The sequence below is a fragment of the Thalassophryne amazonica genome, chromosome 1, assembly GCF_902500255.1.
Source record: "Thalassophryne amazonica chromosome 1, fThaAma1.1, whole genome shotgun sequence".
In the NCBI taxonomy this organism is placed as follows: domain Eukaryota; kingdom Metazoa; phylum Chordata; class Actinopteri; order Batrachoidiformes; family Batrachoididae; genus Thalassophryne; species Thalassophryne amazonica.
Genome location: NC_047103.1, coordinates 67,033,016 through 67,050,530, shown reverse-complemented (window position 1 = coordinate 67,050,530; position 17,515 = coordinate 67,033,016).

Sequence of the window (17,515 nt, the reverse complement as noted above, 5' to 3'; positions counted from 1 at the left end):
CAGGTTCGGGTACCGATGACGTCATTTGAATTAGCCAATCAGATAGGAGATCCAGCAAAACATTGCTTGCTGTAAGTTTGCTGGGTCTGGCAAAAATATCCACTACCTTTTATTTAGTAAGTTCAATGTAAGTGCATAATATAACTGTAAATACCTTAAAAATACATGGATGACACAACAAAGTGAAAACACTTATTTCCATTGTGTTCCATTTCAAAATCAAATGACAAAATCGAAGTTAAATAAAATAGAAACAATAATAATATAATTATTATAATAATAATAGTGTGCATATAATAACAAGAACCTAAACAATTTACAAATAAAGACAGTAAATTGACATTAAAAATTATGCAATTAACAGGAAATAAAAACTGTTGATGTTTGAGGTTCTAGAAACATTCTGGACTCACATACCACTCCAACTCATCATAGAAACTTTGCATAAGCTAATTTATTACCACCCTTGAAAAATGTTAGCTACCTATTTTATAAACACTACCTAATCTAGTACCATTTTATTATTGAAACTTTGGATTGTCTCTCTTTAGTGCATTGGAGAGATATTCTAGATAATGTATTTTTCAGACTATATTTTTTTTTTTACAACTTTCACCTTTGATGATCTGCTCCAAAAGTTAGTCATATAGTGATATTCAACCAAGGAATATTCCAGCCAAGTTTGGTGAAAATCTGCTGATTCATTTCTGAGATATTTTGTATGTCCTTGATGTCCTTCCCCAATTATAAGTAGGAAGCTTAGACATTAGAGATTAGAGAAATGATGAGAAGTGCTTTCTTCCACCTGTGAAATATAGCGAAGATTTGTCCCGTCCTGTCTATGGCTGATGCTGAGACCCTGATCCATGCGTTTATCTCTTCTAGATTGGACTACTGCAATGTCCTATTTTCTGGTTTACCGCAGTCTAGCATTAGGGGTCTCCAATTGGTTCAAAATGCTGCAGCCAGACTTTTGACACGAAGCAGAAGTACAACCACATTACACCTATTCTGGCATTCCTTCATTGGCTTCCTGTCCCAGTGAGATCAGATTTTAAGGTTCTGCTACTAACCTATAAAATTGTTCATGGACTGGCACCTCCCTACCTAGCTGACCTAATTAAGGAAACGGAGCAGGCTGCGGCCTCAACTTTATCTAATTTCTGGGTCTTTTAGTGAAGCTTAGAGCTAGTGGCTGGCGATCACCTTAGTATTTCTTCTGTTTTTCTTGTTGCTTAATGCTGAGAAATTACACTGTATTTGTCTTTCTGATGCTTGATTCTGATTTTTTTTTTCTTTTCTCTCTGTTTGAGGTGCGGCTCCATCCAGAGATTGGTGTGGTGTCTGTTCCAGAAACCATCCTGTGCACCGGCAACATTTCCTGTATGCTCGTTTTGTGAATTGTTTTGTAATTTGTGTCTGTAGCATGGCCCAAGCAGAAGGTCACCTCTTTGAGTCTGGTCTGCTTGAGGTTTCTTCCTCAGAGAGAGTTTTTCCTTACTACTGTTCCTCTGGGGGTTGGTAAAGTTAGACCTTACTTGTGTGAAGCGCCTTGAGGCAACTTTGTTGTGATTTGGTGCTATATAAATGAAAATAAATTGAAATTGAAGCTTCAATTGGAATACTAACTGAAATTGTAATTCCAATTTGCCAGCTCTTTCTAACACATATTCTGAGTTCACACGTGGAGATGTTACTACACCATTTTAATGCCTGTAATACAGTGTAACATGTTGTTTGTCAACTGGTGCTCCTTACAACAATGAATGACACCACACTGCAAATTGGGTAAAACACCGAGCAGTAAATTGAAACACGACCGTAATTTCTATCAATCAATCAATCAATCAATCAATCAATCAATCAATCAATCAATCAATCAATCAATCAATCAATCAATCAATCAATCAATCAATCAATCAATCAATCAATCAGCATTTATTTCTATAGCCCTTTACAGCAGCCAGACAGTATCCTAAGTGGGTTACAGTGAAATCAAAGATCAAGAGTTCACAAAAAGAAAACAACCATATAATGGAGTTAAAACAATACATAAAAACAAAATATGTCACAATGCCACCAGGTATTAAAAACCAGTTTAAATAAATAAGTCTTGAGCTTTGATTTTGAAAGTGCTGGGTCTGAAGTAGTGCGTAAATCAGGAGGTAACTTCCGCAAAAACCCGATCACCCCAGAGTTTGTATTTTGACCTCGGAACATCGAAGTAAAGCTAACCAGACGCCCGTAATGTTCTACTGTAAGTGTGGAGAGTTAAAATTTCAAGTAAGATGGTGCAAGGCCAATAATAGCTTTGAAACCAAACAATAAAATCTTTAAATCAATTCTAAAATGAACTGGAAGCCAGTGGAGTGAGTGAAGTACAGGCCTAATATGCTCACTTCTGGAGATGTTCATTAAAAGATTAGCAGCAGCATTTTGCAGAAGTTGGAGAGTTGCAAGAGAAGACTGGTTAACATGAGCATAAAGTGCATTACAGTAATCATGTCTGGAGGTAATGAAAGCATGAATGCCCATCTGAAGATCACATCTACTGAGGAAGGGCTTTACTTTAGCCAGAAGATGTAGCTGGAAAAAACTTGATTTGATAACAGAGTTCATCTGTTGATCAAATCTCACACTGCTGACCAGCTGCTTTGGCCATACTATAAATGAAAGAAGAAAAAAAAAAATCAAACAAAGAAAGCACAACAAAGGAATGTCCAACATGCTAGACAGAGATGAGCAATACTTATCAATTCCAGTGGTCATATTGACCAATTGTCCAAACAAAGAAGTGGTAAACATCTTGGTCCCTAGCGCTGATCATAGACAACCGACAGTTCTGGAAGTTCCCCAGACTGCACAGTCTCATTTTGTGATAAGTAATATGTATGATTCCCCATTTAAAAAAATGGGGATTGTCAAACTAATTAGCCTGTACTAACAACTGGTAGACAGTGTATAAGGGAGCGACAATTAATTCCTCTTGTTCTTCAGTCTTTTGGCTGTACTGCACATTGCTAAAGACAGAGTAACTATATGTCCCTTTTGGACTACTGTATCAACATGGTGGCCTCCATGAGGGAGCCCACTCCCATGTAGACATGAAGAGCTCTTTCTAAGCTTATAACAACACACTGATCCAGTGCTGCAGGTAATTATACTCTACTGAATGCTGTATTCTATTTCTGCTAGTAAACACCCTAAATCCAACACACTGTAACTTTATTAACAACTGATACAATAAGTTAAAATAACATACTGAGTATACTGCATTAATTACACTTTTTTTTCCCAGAGTTGTTAAGCTAATAAGTGGACTTGAGTTGGATTTAAATGATAAAATTGAGACGGTGACACCTTTGGTTTGTTCCTGTGCCACAGTGCAGAACAGACAACATGCTGGGTTCAGATAAAATTCCAGCAGAGGGCAGAAGAGCTCCAGTCATTTCTCACCATTAGTTGACAAGAAATGGAAAATGGTTATGGCTCAATTAATATAAATGTACAAATACATTAGCATGGCTCTTGAGCTAACATTGTTATTCTGCGCAATGCCAAATGACAGTGTCATAGGCAAGGACACACCAAACTGAAGGCATCTATACAAAGCATAATTTGCTTTTAATGTTTCATTTATATTAATTTGTTGTTATTTCCTTGCTTATTTTCCTTCATTGCTTATCTGAAAATGTGCAAAATTGTAGAAATAAAGATTTGTGTCTAAACATTTGACTGATTGTAGTGTTCACACATTATGAGAATGATAAGAACAATGTCTGGTCAAATAAAACAGCTGTGTGGAGCGGTGACAAGCGAATGCTTGCCCTCTGAAACCAACATCAAATCTAATAAATGTCAACAACACACGCATATATTTTGTAAATGTGTGAATTACCTTTTGGCTGCGATCAACTCTGACGTGATATGCCTGTGAGCCAGTGTTAAACATCAGGTCTCCTCATCACGACGTTTGAGTCTGATAAAGGTCAGCTTCATGAGGTCAGCACTTCCTGAATGACTCAGGTGGAAGTGATGACCTTAATCTTTAATCATCCTGTGTGGATAAGTGGTCACATGTGGATGTCGTGATTAGGAGGAGAAAAGAAAGCAAAGCAATCAGAGATTACAGACCCACGTCCTTAATGTCAGTTCTTTGTTTCTTCAGAGAAGATGCATGTGTGCATCTTTGCAATGTCTGGAATAATGTCTGGATGTAAATATCATTTAGCTGAAATCCACTGTTTTATTTCAATGACAGGATGGTGTTAATCACTTGAGCAGTAGTGGCTGGCAGCATGGCTTAGTGGTTAGCACTGTTGCCTCACAGCAAGAAGGTTGTGGAATCGCTTCCCGCCCTTTCTGTGTGGAGTATGCATGTTCTCCCTATGTCTGTGTGGCTTTCCTCCGGGAACTCTGGTTTCCTCCCACAATCAAAAACATGCTTATTTATGAATGAAATGGTGGTCAGAACGGGGGCCGCTGGCACAGAATGGCAGCCACGCTTCCATCAGTCTGTCTGTGTTATGTGTCGGACGCAGCCCGGAGAACCGACCAGCGTTTGAAGGACCCAGTATAAAATAAGCAGAGCACGGTACAAAGGATAACAGAGTTTAATAAACATAACAGTGATGTGAAAAATATAAAAGTGCGCGGTCTGGTGTGTTGGATTGCGGTGCGCTCCCAGCAGCGCTAACGGTCCGGAGCCAGAACCAGTTCGGACCCAAGGACCCCGCCGACACCCCCCAGGTGGCCGCGACAAACCGAGTCTGTGAAAGAAGAAATCATTATGTGAATCCACACTCAACACACAGAGAGACCACTCAAAGGTGTACAAACAGCAAACACTTCCTGGCTTAATTGCAAATCAGCTTCCCACCCTGCAGGCATAGAACACCCTGTTCACAAAACTCCACTGCAGTGGAAGCTGATTTAAACGACCAACATACAGCTCAATATAATAAGGTGTGAGGGACACCACATTTACTGACTGTATAAATGTTAGTCACAAAATCTAACGTACCTCAGGACCCGTCTGGTCACAAGGTCGAGTCTCTGGCAAATACACACTGTGTACTCCAGTCTTAAATGCCACCATGTTCCAATCCATGTAGATGCACCACAGCTGTGAGTCCTGACGAGCCGCAGGTGATCAGCCTCAGGTGATCAGGGTGAGGTCCTGATAAACTCAGCTACACAGCCACTCAGTCCCAAATGCAAGCCACCTGGAAGGAAAAACAAAAGACAGGACAGAAAACAGAAACAAAAGGCAGCCAGGCCCCCCCAGCCACATAACAGCACCCCACCCTCACGGGAAGCCTCCCGGCGACCACACAAACCCGGCCCAGGAGAAACACCCCCCTCCAGGGGCCATGGCTGGAAACCGTATCTGCATTCATCTTCCAACAGAATGGTTGATGTCTTCTCCTCTGGCTGCATCTTTGCCTTTGTTTCTGTCAGTCACTTAGCACAGGTGTGGCCAGGAGTTCTTAAACCTGTGCGGTCAGCCTTTGTCCAACCATGTTCACAGTCTGATTAGTCATGAAACAAAAAAAGACAAACACAAACAACCAAACCACCCCCCCCCCCTCCCCAGGGGACCGTCCCATCAAACCCCGGGAAGGGGAGAAAAGAAAAACACAACCCAAACTTAAGCTTACAAATAAAAACGCTAACACCCCCCCCCCCTCCCCAGAGGACCGTTCCATCAAACCCCGGGAAGGGGAGAAAAGAAAAACAACCCAAACTTAAGCTAACAAATAAAAACACTAACACCCCCCCCCCCCAACGACATGTAGGGACCAACACCCCCCAGAGGACATCCCGCCAGCTCCAGGAGTAATAACCACAGCCGAGGTCCCTCTGGGATCCAATGTCACCCACGGGGACTTCCATCAACCCCAGGAGACGCCTCCCCTCATGACCAACGGACCCAGCCCCGGCCGTCTATGGCTAGATGGACCCACAGCCCTTTCCCCCCCAGAGGACACCACAGTCAAACCCTGAGGGCGGAAACTGGGGGGAAAAACAAAAGGAGAAAAAAAAAAACATACAAACAAAACAACCCCAACCCCACCCCCTTGGCGCAGTGGAAACTGGAAGCACGTCCAGTGTCACCAACCGTGACTATACCCCAGAAGCCAACCGGGAGGAGTGGAACAGCGGTTATGGCAGACGGCACAAAATGGCGCCACTCCTCCGACTCCCAAACCAGCCACCAGCTGCGGGTATATCCCACTGCCCCAAACCTCAGCCACGCCGATGGCAGACGGCTCAAAGGCGCGCTGAAGCCGGAGGTGGAACAGGGAATCAACAAACAAAAACACCCCCCCCCCCCCCAGGTGCAGAGGTTACCTGGGAAACACCCAGCATAACCAAACTGCACCACTCCAGCAACGCTGACACTATGGCTCACACGGCTGGAGCCAGAGGAGAAGAGAGGGAACAAAAAGAAAATACCCCAAACCCCCCCCCCCCTCCCCTCCCGGGTGCAGAGGTTACCTGGGAAACGCCCAGCATAACCAAACTGCACCACTCCAGCAACGCCGACGCTACGGCTCACCCGGCTGGAGTCAGAGGAGAAGAGAGGGCATAACAAAAAAACAAAACAAAAAAAAAGAAAAAACAACCCAATTACCCCCCATCACCCCCCAGGGGACCGTCCCATCAAACCCTGGGGAGGTGAAACTACAAGAAATAAAAAGAAAGACTAACAGACTAACATAAAGTTGCTTGGGTCCTTTTTAGTTGCTCCAAACAGGCTGCAGGGTCACAACCCCAGACACTAATAGTGGAAAACAAAAAATAAAATCCCACACAAAAACCAACTCAAAAAACACCCACACAAAATGAACTAACACAAAACAAATAAGTGATTTACACCGTCAAGCTCAAACAAATGGAACACACCTGTTCCAACTTAAGAGCTTGACGGTAATATGACTCAGTCACCAACAGAGGGAGCCAGAGTGCTAAAAATGAAAAACCCTCTTTGGTGACAGAGAAAACAAACGAGCTGCTTTTCTGTGCGCAGCTGTGTGCAACACACAACCAAAAATGTGATTCAACTAAATAACACCGGAGCTGACGCAACAGACGCAGTAGCTATCATTACCCGGGGAAACGGGGCTACGACTGTAACACAGGAAGCACCGCGACCCGTGCCACAGAGCTCTGCCGTGCGCGTTCACCCATTACAGAACCACTCCTGCAGCTCCCATTTAAACCTCTTATCCGGTCGAAGTGTGACGCGAAGCCGTCGCCAGTCACACTCCCCCACGACCCACGGATAAGGCACAAACACAGGAAACACGGCTGCATGAGCGCTTAAATCAGTATTCAGTAATGGGTTCTCAAACACGCAACATCCGGGTGGAGAGCACCCGCAACTGATCCGGATAACTTCTGAACGTCTGCTGCCGCCTTCCCGGCGCGTTACCGTCTCTGCTACCGCTGGGTCCATGATGTTTGGCCAGAGACTACTGTTATGTGTCGGACGCAGCCCGGAGAACCGACCAGTGTTTGAAGGACCCAGTATAAAATAAGCAGAGCACGGTACAAAGGATAACAGAGTTTAATAAACATAACAGTGATGTGAAAAATATAAAAGTGTGCGGTCTGGTGTGGTGGATTGCGATGCGCTCCCAGCAGCGCTAACGGTCCGGAGCCAGAACCAGTTCGGACCCAAGGACCCCGCCGACACCCTCCAGGTGGCCGCGACAAACCGAGTCTGTGAAAGAAGAAATCATTATGTGAGTCCACACTCAACACACAGAGAGACCACTCAAAGGTGTACAAACAGCAAACACTTCCTGGCTTAATTGCAAATCAGCTTCCCACCCTGCAGGCATAGAACACCCTGTTCACAAAACTCCACTGCAGTGGAAGTTGATTTAAATGACCAACATACAGCTCAATATAATAAGGTGTGAGGGACACCACATTTACTGACTGTATAAATGTTAGTCACAAAATCTAACGTACCTCAGGAAGTGTGCTGACGAGCGTGAGACCTCACCCCCTCCTCTTTCACAGACCATGCATCAAACCTGGACGTTCTCTGCATCCACTGATGATGAGATGGCTCCTGAGACGACGATCTCACCCGTCTGGTCACAAGGTCGAGTCTCTGGCAAATACACACTGTGTACTCCAGTCTTAAATGCCACCATGTTCCAATCCATGTAGATGCACCACAGCTGTGAGTCCTGACGAGCCGCAGGTGATCAGCCTCAGGTGATCAGGGTGAGGTCCTGATAAACTCAGCTACACAGCCACTCAGTCCCAAATGCAAGCCACCTGGAAGGAAAAACAAAAGACAGGACAGAAAACAGAAACAAAAGGCAGCCAGGCCCCCCCAGCCACATAACAGATTGATTGGTCAGATCTGGGCATTCTGCAACTTTGATGGCCTCAATACCCCTCTTGTTTTATTTATTCCTTGTTGAATTTGTTGCAACTTTCTCCAGGATGAAGAGAGCAAAGTTTAAAGGGGTCAAAGGGCTGAGGGAAAAAAAAAAAATCTGGATAATCCGGTATGTACACGTGATTTCTTAGTTTTTTTTAATAAATTTGCAAATATATATATATATATATATATATATATATATATATATATATATATATATATATATATATATAGGGTTGGGCAGGATTACTTTGAAAGAATACATGTGGATTACATGTATGTAAGTACATACATTTGGATTACTTGTAATCTGATTACTTTTGGATTACATTTCAAAGCAATCCTACCCAACCCTGTATGTATGTACATATATATATATATATATATATATATATATATATATATATATATATATATATATATATATATATATATGTATATACAGTAGTGTTCAGAATAATAATAGTGCTATGTGACTAAAAAGATGAATCCAGGTTTTGAGTATATTTCTTATTGTTACATGGGAAACAAGGTACCAGTAGATTCAGTAGATACTCACAAATCCAACAAGACCAAGCATTCATGATATGCATACCAGGTATCATGGATCAGTTTGGATATGTCACAATACTTGAAGAGGTCATGTTGCCTTATGCTGAAGAGGACATGCCCTTGAAATGGGTGTTTCAACAAGACAATGACCCCAAGCACACTAGTAAACAAACAAAATCTTGGTTCCAAACCAACAAAATTAATGCCTCGCAGATGTGAAGAAATCATGAAAAACTGTGGTTATACAACTAAATACTAGTGTAGTGATTCACAGGATTGCTAAAAAAGCAGTTTGAACATAATAGTTTTGAGTTTGTAGCGTCAACAGCAGATGCTACTATTATTGTGAACACCCCCTTTTCTACTTTTTTTTATTAATAGCCCAATTTCATAGCCTTAAGAGTGTGCATATCATGAATGCTTGATCTTGTTGGATTTGTGAGAATCTACTGAATCTACTAGTACCTTGTTTCCCATGTAACAATAAGAAATATACTCAAAACCTGGATTAATCTTTTTAGTCACATAGCACTACTATTATTCTGAACACTACTGTATATATATATATATATATATATATATATATATATATATATATATATATATATATATATGTGTGTGTGTGTGTGTGTGTGTGTCTTTTTGACATTGTCATTTTGGGGTATTGTGTGCAGAATTTTGAGGAAAAAAATTTACTTCATTAATTTTTGAATAAGGCTATAACATAAAATGTGGAAACGTTGCAGCACTGTGAATACTTTCTGGATGCACTGTAAGTTCCTGCTCCAAAAAAAAACAAAAGTTATATGATGCAGTTTCTCTACTCACAGGCACAGAGGCCTATAATGCCTACAGAGTTGACATTGGTGTCTTGGTGGCTACACTCACTAGTCTCCTTCTTGCACACTCACTCAGTCTTTGAGAATCGTCTACTCCAGACAGGTTTACCACAGTCTCTGTATTGCTTAATGGTTTATGTAAATGAAGTTCAAGACATATACTGTGACAGAAATGTTTCTATCTCCAGATCTCCAGACTTGTCTGAATGTATATGACGTGTCTTTATGTGTGCACACTAACAGCATGCCTCACACCTTTTACAGCTGCTTACTTTCCACACACTCTGGTTCCAACCTGATGTCTTAGAATGTCGACACAAGAACAAGAGGAGGAAGGTCAGGGTTAATGAAAGGTATGACTCCTCTCATCCGGTGCCACTCTCCACAGATGGAGTGACTGATATCTTTCTTTCTCTCTTTTCCTGTCTGGCCCCTCACTGCATTCTGACCACAGACAGCCTCCCTGCTGAGCTCCACTTCCTCTGGTAAAAACTTCCTGACAATCTTCATATCTAGGCTACAGATACCAACTGCAGTCTGTCTAACCTCCATGTACTTGTGAAGAATCTACTGTAGGAGAGGTTTTTTAAAAAGATTACTATTATTGTGGTTGAGATACCATGCACAATATGTTTCTTTTTAAACCACAGAAGAAGCAAGTCCTGTATATAGGATCTGTAGCCCAGTGGTGCTTGTGCTCATCTCTGGATTCTGAAGCACCGGGGTCACCAACTGCCTCCTGGAGATCACCTACCTGCATATTTTTCCAGGTCTCGGGGTCTCCTAGCTCTTGATTGGTTGAGCATGTCTGTCTTTGTTCATTAACAGTGGGTGGAGCAGGAAGAGTCGGAAAACATAGAGGGCAGGTGACCTCCAGCAGCAGTGATGATGACCCTTGGAGGCAATGTCTTACGTTTGTTAGTAAATGTTACTCATGCATCATTAGTAAATTCTGTCAAGACTCATCTGAATGTAAACAGAGAAAGCTTTTACATGAAGGTTTCTCATCTTACAAAAGATGTACAGTGATGCCTCATATTTAATTTATTAGCCTGCTTTTTATTGATCAAGGACATTCATGTAGACAAATGGAAATTGAACCACCAAGTCTTTTTAGTGAGTGGTTACCTGGGTCTTCCATCGGAGTCAAATTCACATTATGTTTTTGCTCCAAGAAATTCAGTTTGGCAATAACTCCAGTTTTGCAAAGAGATGTTGTCTCAGTTGATGTTGATGGCATAACAAGATGATGTCAATTCAATTAATCTATGCTGATATAATTATGAAAATGGGGCGCTTTTTGTGATGAGGGCACGAAATACAGGGTGATGAGGGGGTTATGGTTCGGGGAAGGGAGACACTTATGTTACTTAGGAGAAGGGGAGGATTAAAGTAGTAAAATTAAAAAAACGTGTCACGAAAGTGCCCTATTTCTGGAACGGGGACACAAAAAAAAAGCGTGGTTGACTTCAGCTGACTGTGACTCAGATGGTAGAGTAACTTACCTGTTAAATGAAAGGTTGGTGGTCTGGTCTGGTCACGTCACATGAACACTCAAAAAAGACAGAAGGAAAAAAAGGCAAGCTGCAGAGTAAATTCATCCAATGCTAATGACAAGCGATGTAATCCAATTCAAAAATGTTTAATGAGAAAAGAATTAGTGCTAAATGCTAAAGTACCTGATGCTGCTCGCAGATTAAACCTGCTGTATGTACATTTTTGAAGTTGTCTGTAGATGCCACACACACACACACACACACACACACACACACACACACACACACACACACACACACACACACACACACACACACACACACACACACACAAAAGTTATATTGGACGAGGCATAGCCGAGTCCAATATAACTTTTCTTCATCCAATATTTCTCTATGTTGGATGACTTGCCATCCATCAATTGTTATGTTCTCCACCCCCCTCCCAAATTAAGCAAACAACAAAGAGTCAAGTAAATTAGATAAATTTATTTTGTTGTGAACAGCATATGATTGATTCAGAGTTCCTTCTTAGTGTTTTTGGCATCATTGGAGTTCAATATTTCCACCAGTTCCTCCTCTGTGAACTCAGCAGACCTCGCTGGCAGATGATTTTCTGCTGTTGTTGACATGTTTGTTGCCATTTTTTCAACCAGTGTCTGTCAGCTAGTTCCTGACCTTCGTATGCCGTGCTCTGATTGGCTAGCTGTTGGCAGTAAGCTCTAACACTATTGGTCAGTGTGAACCGATCCAATATAACTTTTGGTCCTAGCCTTTTTGGATCCTTTTAGATCCAAAATAACTTTCTGGTGCCAAGCATGCCAAAATACAGGTTAATGATGGACAGAAAGGCTAATCTGTGATTGGCTATTGCAATCTGAGTGGAGAACACACACACACACACACACACACACACACACACACACACACACACACACACACACACACACACACACATATATATATATATATATATATATATATATATATATTAATGTGTTTTAAACATATGTAACTTTAACTTAAATTGGGCAGGGGTGGTGGCCAAGCGGGAACTTGTTTCCAGTGCCGAAGGTTCCCGGTTCAAGGACGGAACTGTCTGTCCTCCATGTAATGTGGAGTTCTGTCAGTAAGGACATCCGGCATAAAACGTGTGCCAAATCAACATGCAGACCCACCTCTTACCAGTGGTGGGCACAGCTAACCAAAAAGTTAGCTTCCATAACCGCTAATCTGCTAACTGAAAAGTTAACTTTTATAACGCTAAACCAATAAACCGCTAAAACATTTTGCAGAAGCTACAGCTAACTGCTAACTTTTAGTATTGACTCTGGTACACTGTCAGCTACTGACAAGCCAGTTTTGAGTTGAAGCACTGCCAATGCTTCTGAGTAAAATCAAAGGTGATCACAAACCCAACACAAACAATTAGTCAGAGCATCTGTCTTTGTGTGCTCTGCCCACTGCTGTAAGGAAGTGTCATTTACTTTCAACATGGAACAGCACAGACGTGTAGCAGAAGACATAAAAAGCAAAGCAGTTTTGACTTATGGATTGATTTAGAAATCAAACTAATTCCGGACAGTTAATGTCAACTCTGTCATTTTTACAAAGTGAAAAATATATATCATATCTTTTAGTTTTAAAGTAATGCACTAATTCTGAAGGTTTGAGCATTAACATGCACAGATGCCAGAAGGCATTATGGGAAATTAAGCTTCCTCTTGTCACTGGCTGGTTGGTTTATTTATTTGTAAAAACCAACACAAAGGTTACTGTAACGTGTGTTTGGTTTTGTATTTATAAATATGTCATTTTTTAAATTAAAAAAACCCATTTGCAAAACTGAAAATTCTGTTTAAGTGTGATTCAGCGCAATGAATAGCGTGATAGTTTGTTGTGTGGGCCGCCAGAAGAGGAGGTACTGCTGGCCCACCACCAGAGGGGGCCCTGCCTGAAGTGCGGGCTTCAGGCACGAGAGGGCGCTGCCGCCACGGACACAGCCGGGAGTGACAGCTGTCATTCATTATTTCCTGACAGCTGTCACTCATTCTTCATCATCTCACTCCATAAGACCCAGACGTCATCTCCACCTCATCGCCGAGATATCGTACTTCTATGGAGGTAACTTTCTCTGCCAGTATTAAGTGATCCCAAGAGCTATTGTGTTGCAGCTGTCAACCAGAGGACCGGTGTGGGTCGCGACTGTTTCGTCCTATGTCCCGTCAGATAAGTGGTTAAACAGACGCTGCACGAGTGTGTATTAGAGGTGGAGGTGGCATTCCCACTGTTGTTGTTACGGGGTGTACACACACCCACACTTGACTGTCTTTGCTCTTCGCCAGCAGTACCAGATCCAACAGTCGGGGACGGTGATCACCTGGGAATTCGGGACTTGGCGGCGCCAGTATTCACCAGGTTCGGTGGCGGCAGAAATCGTGTGGCTCCGGCTCTTCTCAGGACAGACGTCTTCTATCTTCGAGCCTGCCCACACGTCACCTTTGTGGATTGACTGTTATCAGATTCTGATATTGTCTGTATGTTTGTTGTGCACCTTCACAACATTAAATTGTTACTTTTTTGGCTCATCTATTGACCGTTCATTTGCGCCCCCTGTTGTGGGTCCGTGTCACTACACTTTCACAACAGGATATCTCGGCCAGCGTCATGGATCCCGAGGGGCGTCACCCATCTGTTGGACAGCCAATGGAAGAGCAGGGTGCACAGGCGTCTGCAGCAGGCGTGCTCGGTGAGTTGCAGCAAATCCTCACCGCCTTTACCACTCGGCTGGATTTGATGTCCGAGCAAAACGTCATCCTTAATCGCAGGATGGAGGCTCTCACCGCACAGGTGGAAGCGCGCGATCAGAGCGCTGCTGCGGCTCCTCCTCCTGCCGACCCGGTGCCGGATATTAACATTCCACTGGTCGTTCAACGAACTCCCCCACCATCCCCTGAAGCATACATAAGTCCCCCAGAGCCGTACGGGGGTTGTGTGGAGACGTGTGCGGACTTTCTGATGCAGTGTTCGCTCATCTTTGCACAATGACCCGTGATAAACGCGTCTGACGCCAGCAAGGTGGCTTATGTTATTAACTTGCTTCGGGGTAAGGCACACGCCTGGGCTACGGCGGTCTGGGAACAGAACTCACGGTTGTTATCAGCATACACTGGGTTTGTGGGGGAGTTCAGAACAGTGTTTGATCACCTTAACAGAGGAGAGACCGCTTCAACAATGCTGCTGTCAATGCGACAGGGGCGCCGGTGTGCAGCCGAATATGCAGTCGACTTCCGCATCGCGGCTGCGAGGTCCGGCTGGAATAACGTTGCGCTCCGCGCCGCCTTCATGAACGGACTGTCATTGGTCCTGAAGGAGCATCTGGTAGCTAAGGAAGAACCGCGGGATTTAGATGGGCTTATCGATCTCGTTATACGGTTAGACAATCGGTTGGAGGAACGCCGTCGGGAGCGAGGTGAAGGACGTGGCTGGGTACGCGCCGTCCCTCTCCCTTCCGGGTTCGAAAAGGGGCCGCCCTCCCCACGCTCCACAGCCGCAGCGCTCCGTTGGGCAACAGCTCCCCCTGCTGATGTTGCTAGGGAAACGCACAGGGCCAAACCGAGAACAGATGACAGAATGAGGAAGCTGGTCCGCGTGGAGTGTTTGCTCTGCAGCTCAAAGGAGCACATACAGAAAAACTGCCCCAAACGGCCACAACGACAACAACAGCCCTTAGAGAGTGGGCTAAGGGGGGGTCATAACATTCACGTGGGACACACACATATTGCCACACGACTCCCAGTTACAATCCTGAGCGGGGATTTAACCCTTCAAGCCCCAGCACTGGTGGACACGGGGTCAGAAGGGAATTTGCTAGACAGCAGATGGGCAAGGGAGGTAGGGCTCCCTCTGGTGGCGCTTCCTTCGCCATTGCAGGTGCGGCCACTAGATGGCACCCTCCTCCCTTTAATCACACACAAGACACAACCAGTAACTCTGGTGGTGTCTGGAAACCATCGGGAGGAGATTGAGTTTTTTGTGACTCCTTCTACCTCCCGCATGATTTTGGGCTTCCCTTGGATGTTGAAACACAATCCCCGGATTGATTGGCCGTCTGGGGTAGTGGTTCAGTGGAGCGAAACCTGCCATCGGGTGTGTTTAGGATCCTCGGTTCCTCCCGGTTTACATGCTAAGGAGGAGGTCAAAGTCCCTCCCAATCTGACGGCAGTGCCGGTTGAGTACCACGATCTTGCTGACGTCTTCAGCAAGGATCTGGCACTCACCCTTCCCCCGCACCGTCCGTACGATTGTGCCATTGATTTGATTCCAGGCATTGAGTTCCCGTCCAGCAGGCTGTACAACCTCTCACGACCTGAGCGCGAATCAATGGAGACCTACATCCGGGACTCATTAGCTGCCGGGCTGATCCGGAACTCCACCTCCCCGATGGGTGCAGGTTTCTTTTTTGTGGGCAAGAAAGATGGCGGACTCCGTCCATGCATTGATTACAGGGGGCTGAATGAGATTACGGTTCGCAACAGATACCCGTTGCCATTGTTGGATTCCGTGTTCACCCCCCTGCATGGAGCCAAAATCTTTACTAAGCTGGATCTTAGAAATGCGTATCACCTGGTTCGGATCCGGAAGGGAGACGAATGGAAGACGGCATTTAACACCCCGTTAGGTTACTTTGAGTACCTGGTCATGCCGTTCGGCCTCACCAACGTCCCCGCGACGTTCCAAGCCTTGGTTAACGACGTCTTGCGGGATTTCCTGCACCGATTCGTCTTCATATATCTGGATGATATTCTCATCTTTTCTCCGGATCCTGAGACCCATGTCCAGCATGTACGTCAGGTCCTGCAGCGGTTGTTAGAGAACCGACTGTTTGTGAAGGGCGAGAAGTGCAAGTTTCACCGCACGTCTTTGTCCTTCCTGGGGTTTATCATCTCCTGTAACTCCGTCGCCCCTGATCCGGCCAAGGTTGCGGCGGTGAGAGATTGGCCCCAACCAACAAGCCATAGGATGCTGCAACAGTTTCTCGGCTTCGCTAATTTCTATAGGAGGTTCATTAAGGGCTACAGTCAGGTAGTTAGCCCCCTGACAGCCCTGACCTCTCCAAAAGTCCCCTTCACCTGGTCGGATCGGTGCGAAGCCGCGTTCAAGAAGTTGAAATGACGGTTCTCTACTGCGCCAGTTTTGGTGCAGCCCGACCCTAGCCGCCAGTTCGTGGTTGAAGTGGACGCCTCTGACTCAGGGATAGGAGCCGTGCTATCCCAGAGTGGAGAGACCGATAAGGTTCTTCACCTGTGTGCCTACTTTTCTCGCAGGTTGACCCCGGCTGAACGGAACTATGACGTCGGCAATCAAGAACTCCTTGCAGTGAAAGAGGCTCTTGAGGAGTGGAGACACCTGTTGGAGGGAGCGTCTGTGCCGTTCACGGTTTTCACTGACCATCGGAACCTGGAGTATATCAGGACCGCCAAGCGGCTGAACCCCAGGCAAGCCCGCTGGTCACTGTTCTTCGGGCGTTTTGACTTCCGGATCACCTATCGCCCCGGGACCAAGAACCAGAGGTTGGATGCCTTGTCCCGGGTACACGAAGAGGAGGTCAAGACTGCACTGTCGGATCCACCGGAGCCCATCCTGCCTGAGTCCACTATCGTGGCCACCCTCACCTGGGACGTGGATAAGATCGTCCGGGAGGCCCTGGCACGAAGCCCGGACCCGGAAACTGGACCAAGAAACAAACTATACATCCCACCAGAGGCTAGGGCTGCGGTCCTTGACTTCTGTCACTGTTCCAAGCTCGCCTGTCATCCGGGGGTGCGAAGGACCGTGGCAGTTGTCCGGCAGCGCTTCTGGTGGGCGTCTATGGAGGCCGACATCCGGGAGTACATCCAAGCCTGCACCACCTGTGCCAGGGGCAAGGCTGACCACAGGAAGTCCCAAGGACTGCTCCAACCGCTTCCTGTGCCTCATCGCCCCTGGTCCCACATCGGCCTGGATTTTGTCACGGGTCTCCCACCGTCCCAGGGCAACACCACCATCCTCACGATAGTGGACCGATTCTCCAAGGCGGCCCACTTCGTGGCCCTCCCGAAGCTCCCTACGGCCCAGGAGACAGCGGACCTCCTGGTCCACCACGTCGTCCGTCTGCATGGGATCCCCACTGACGTAGTCTCGGATCGTGGTCCCCAGTTTTCCTCTCACGTCTAGAGGAG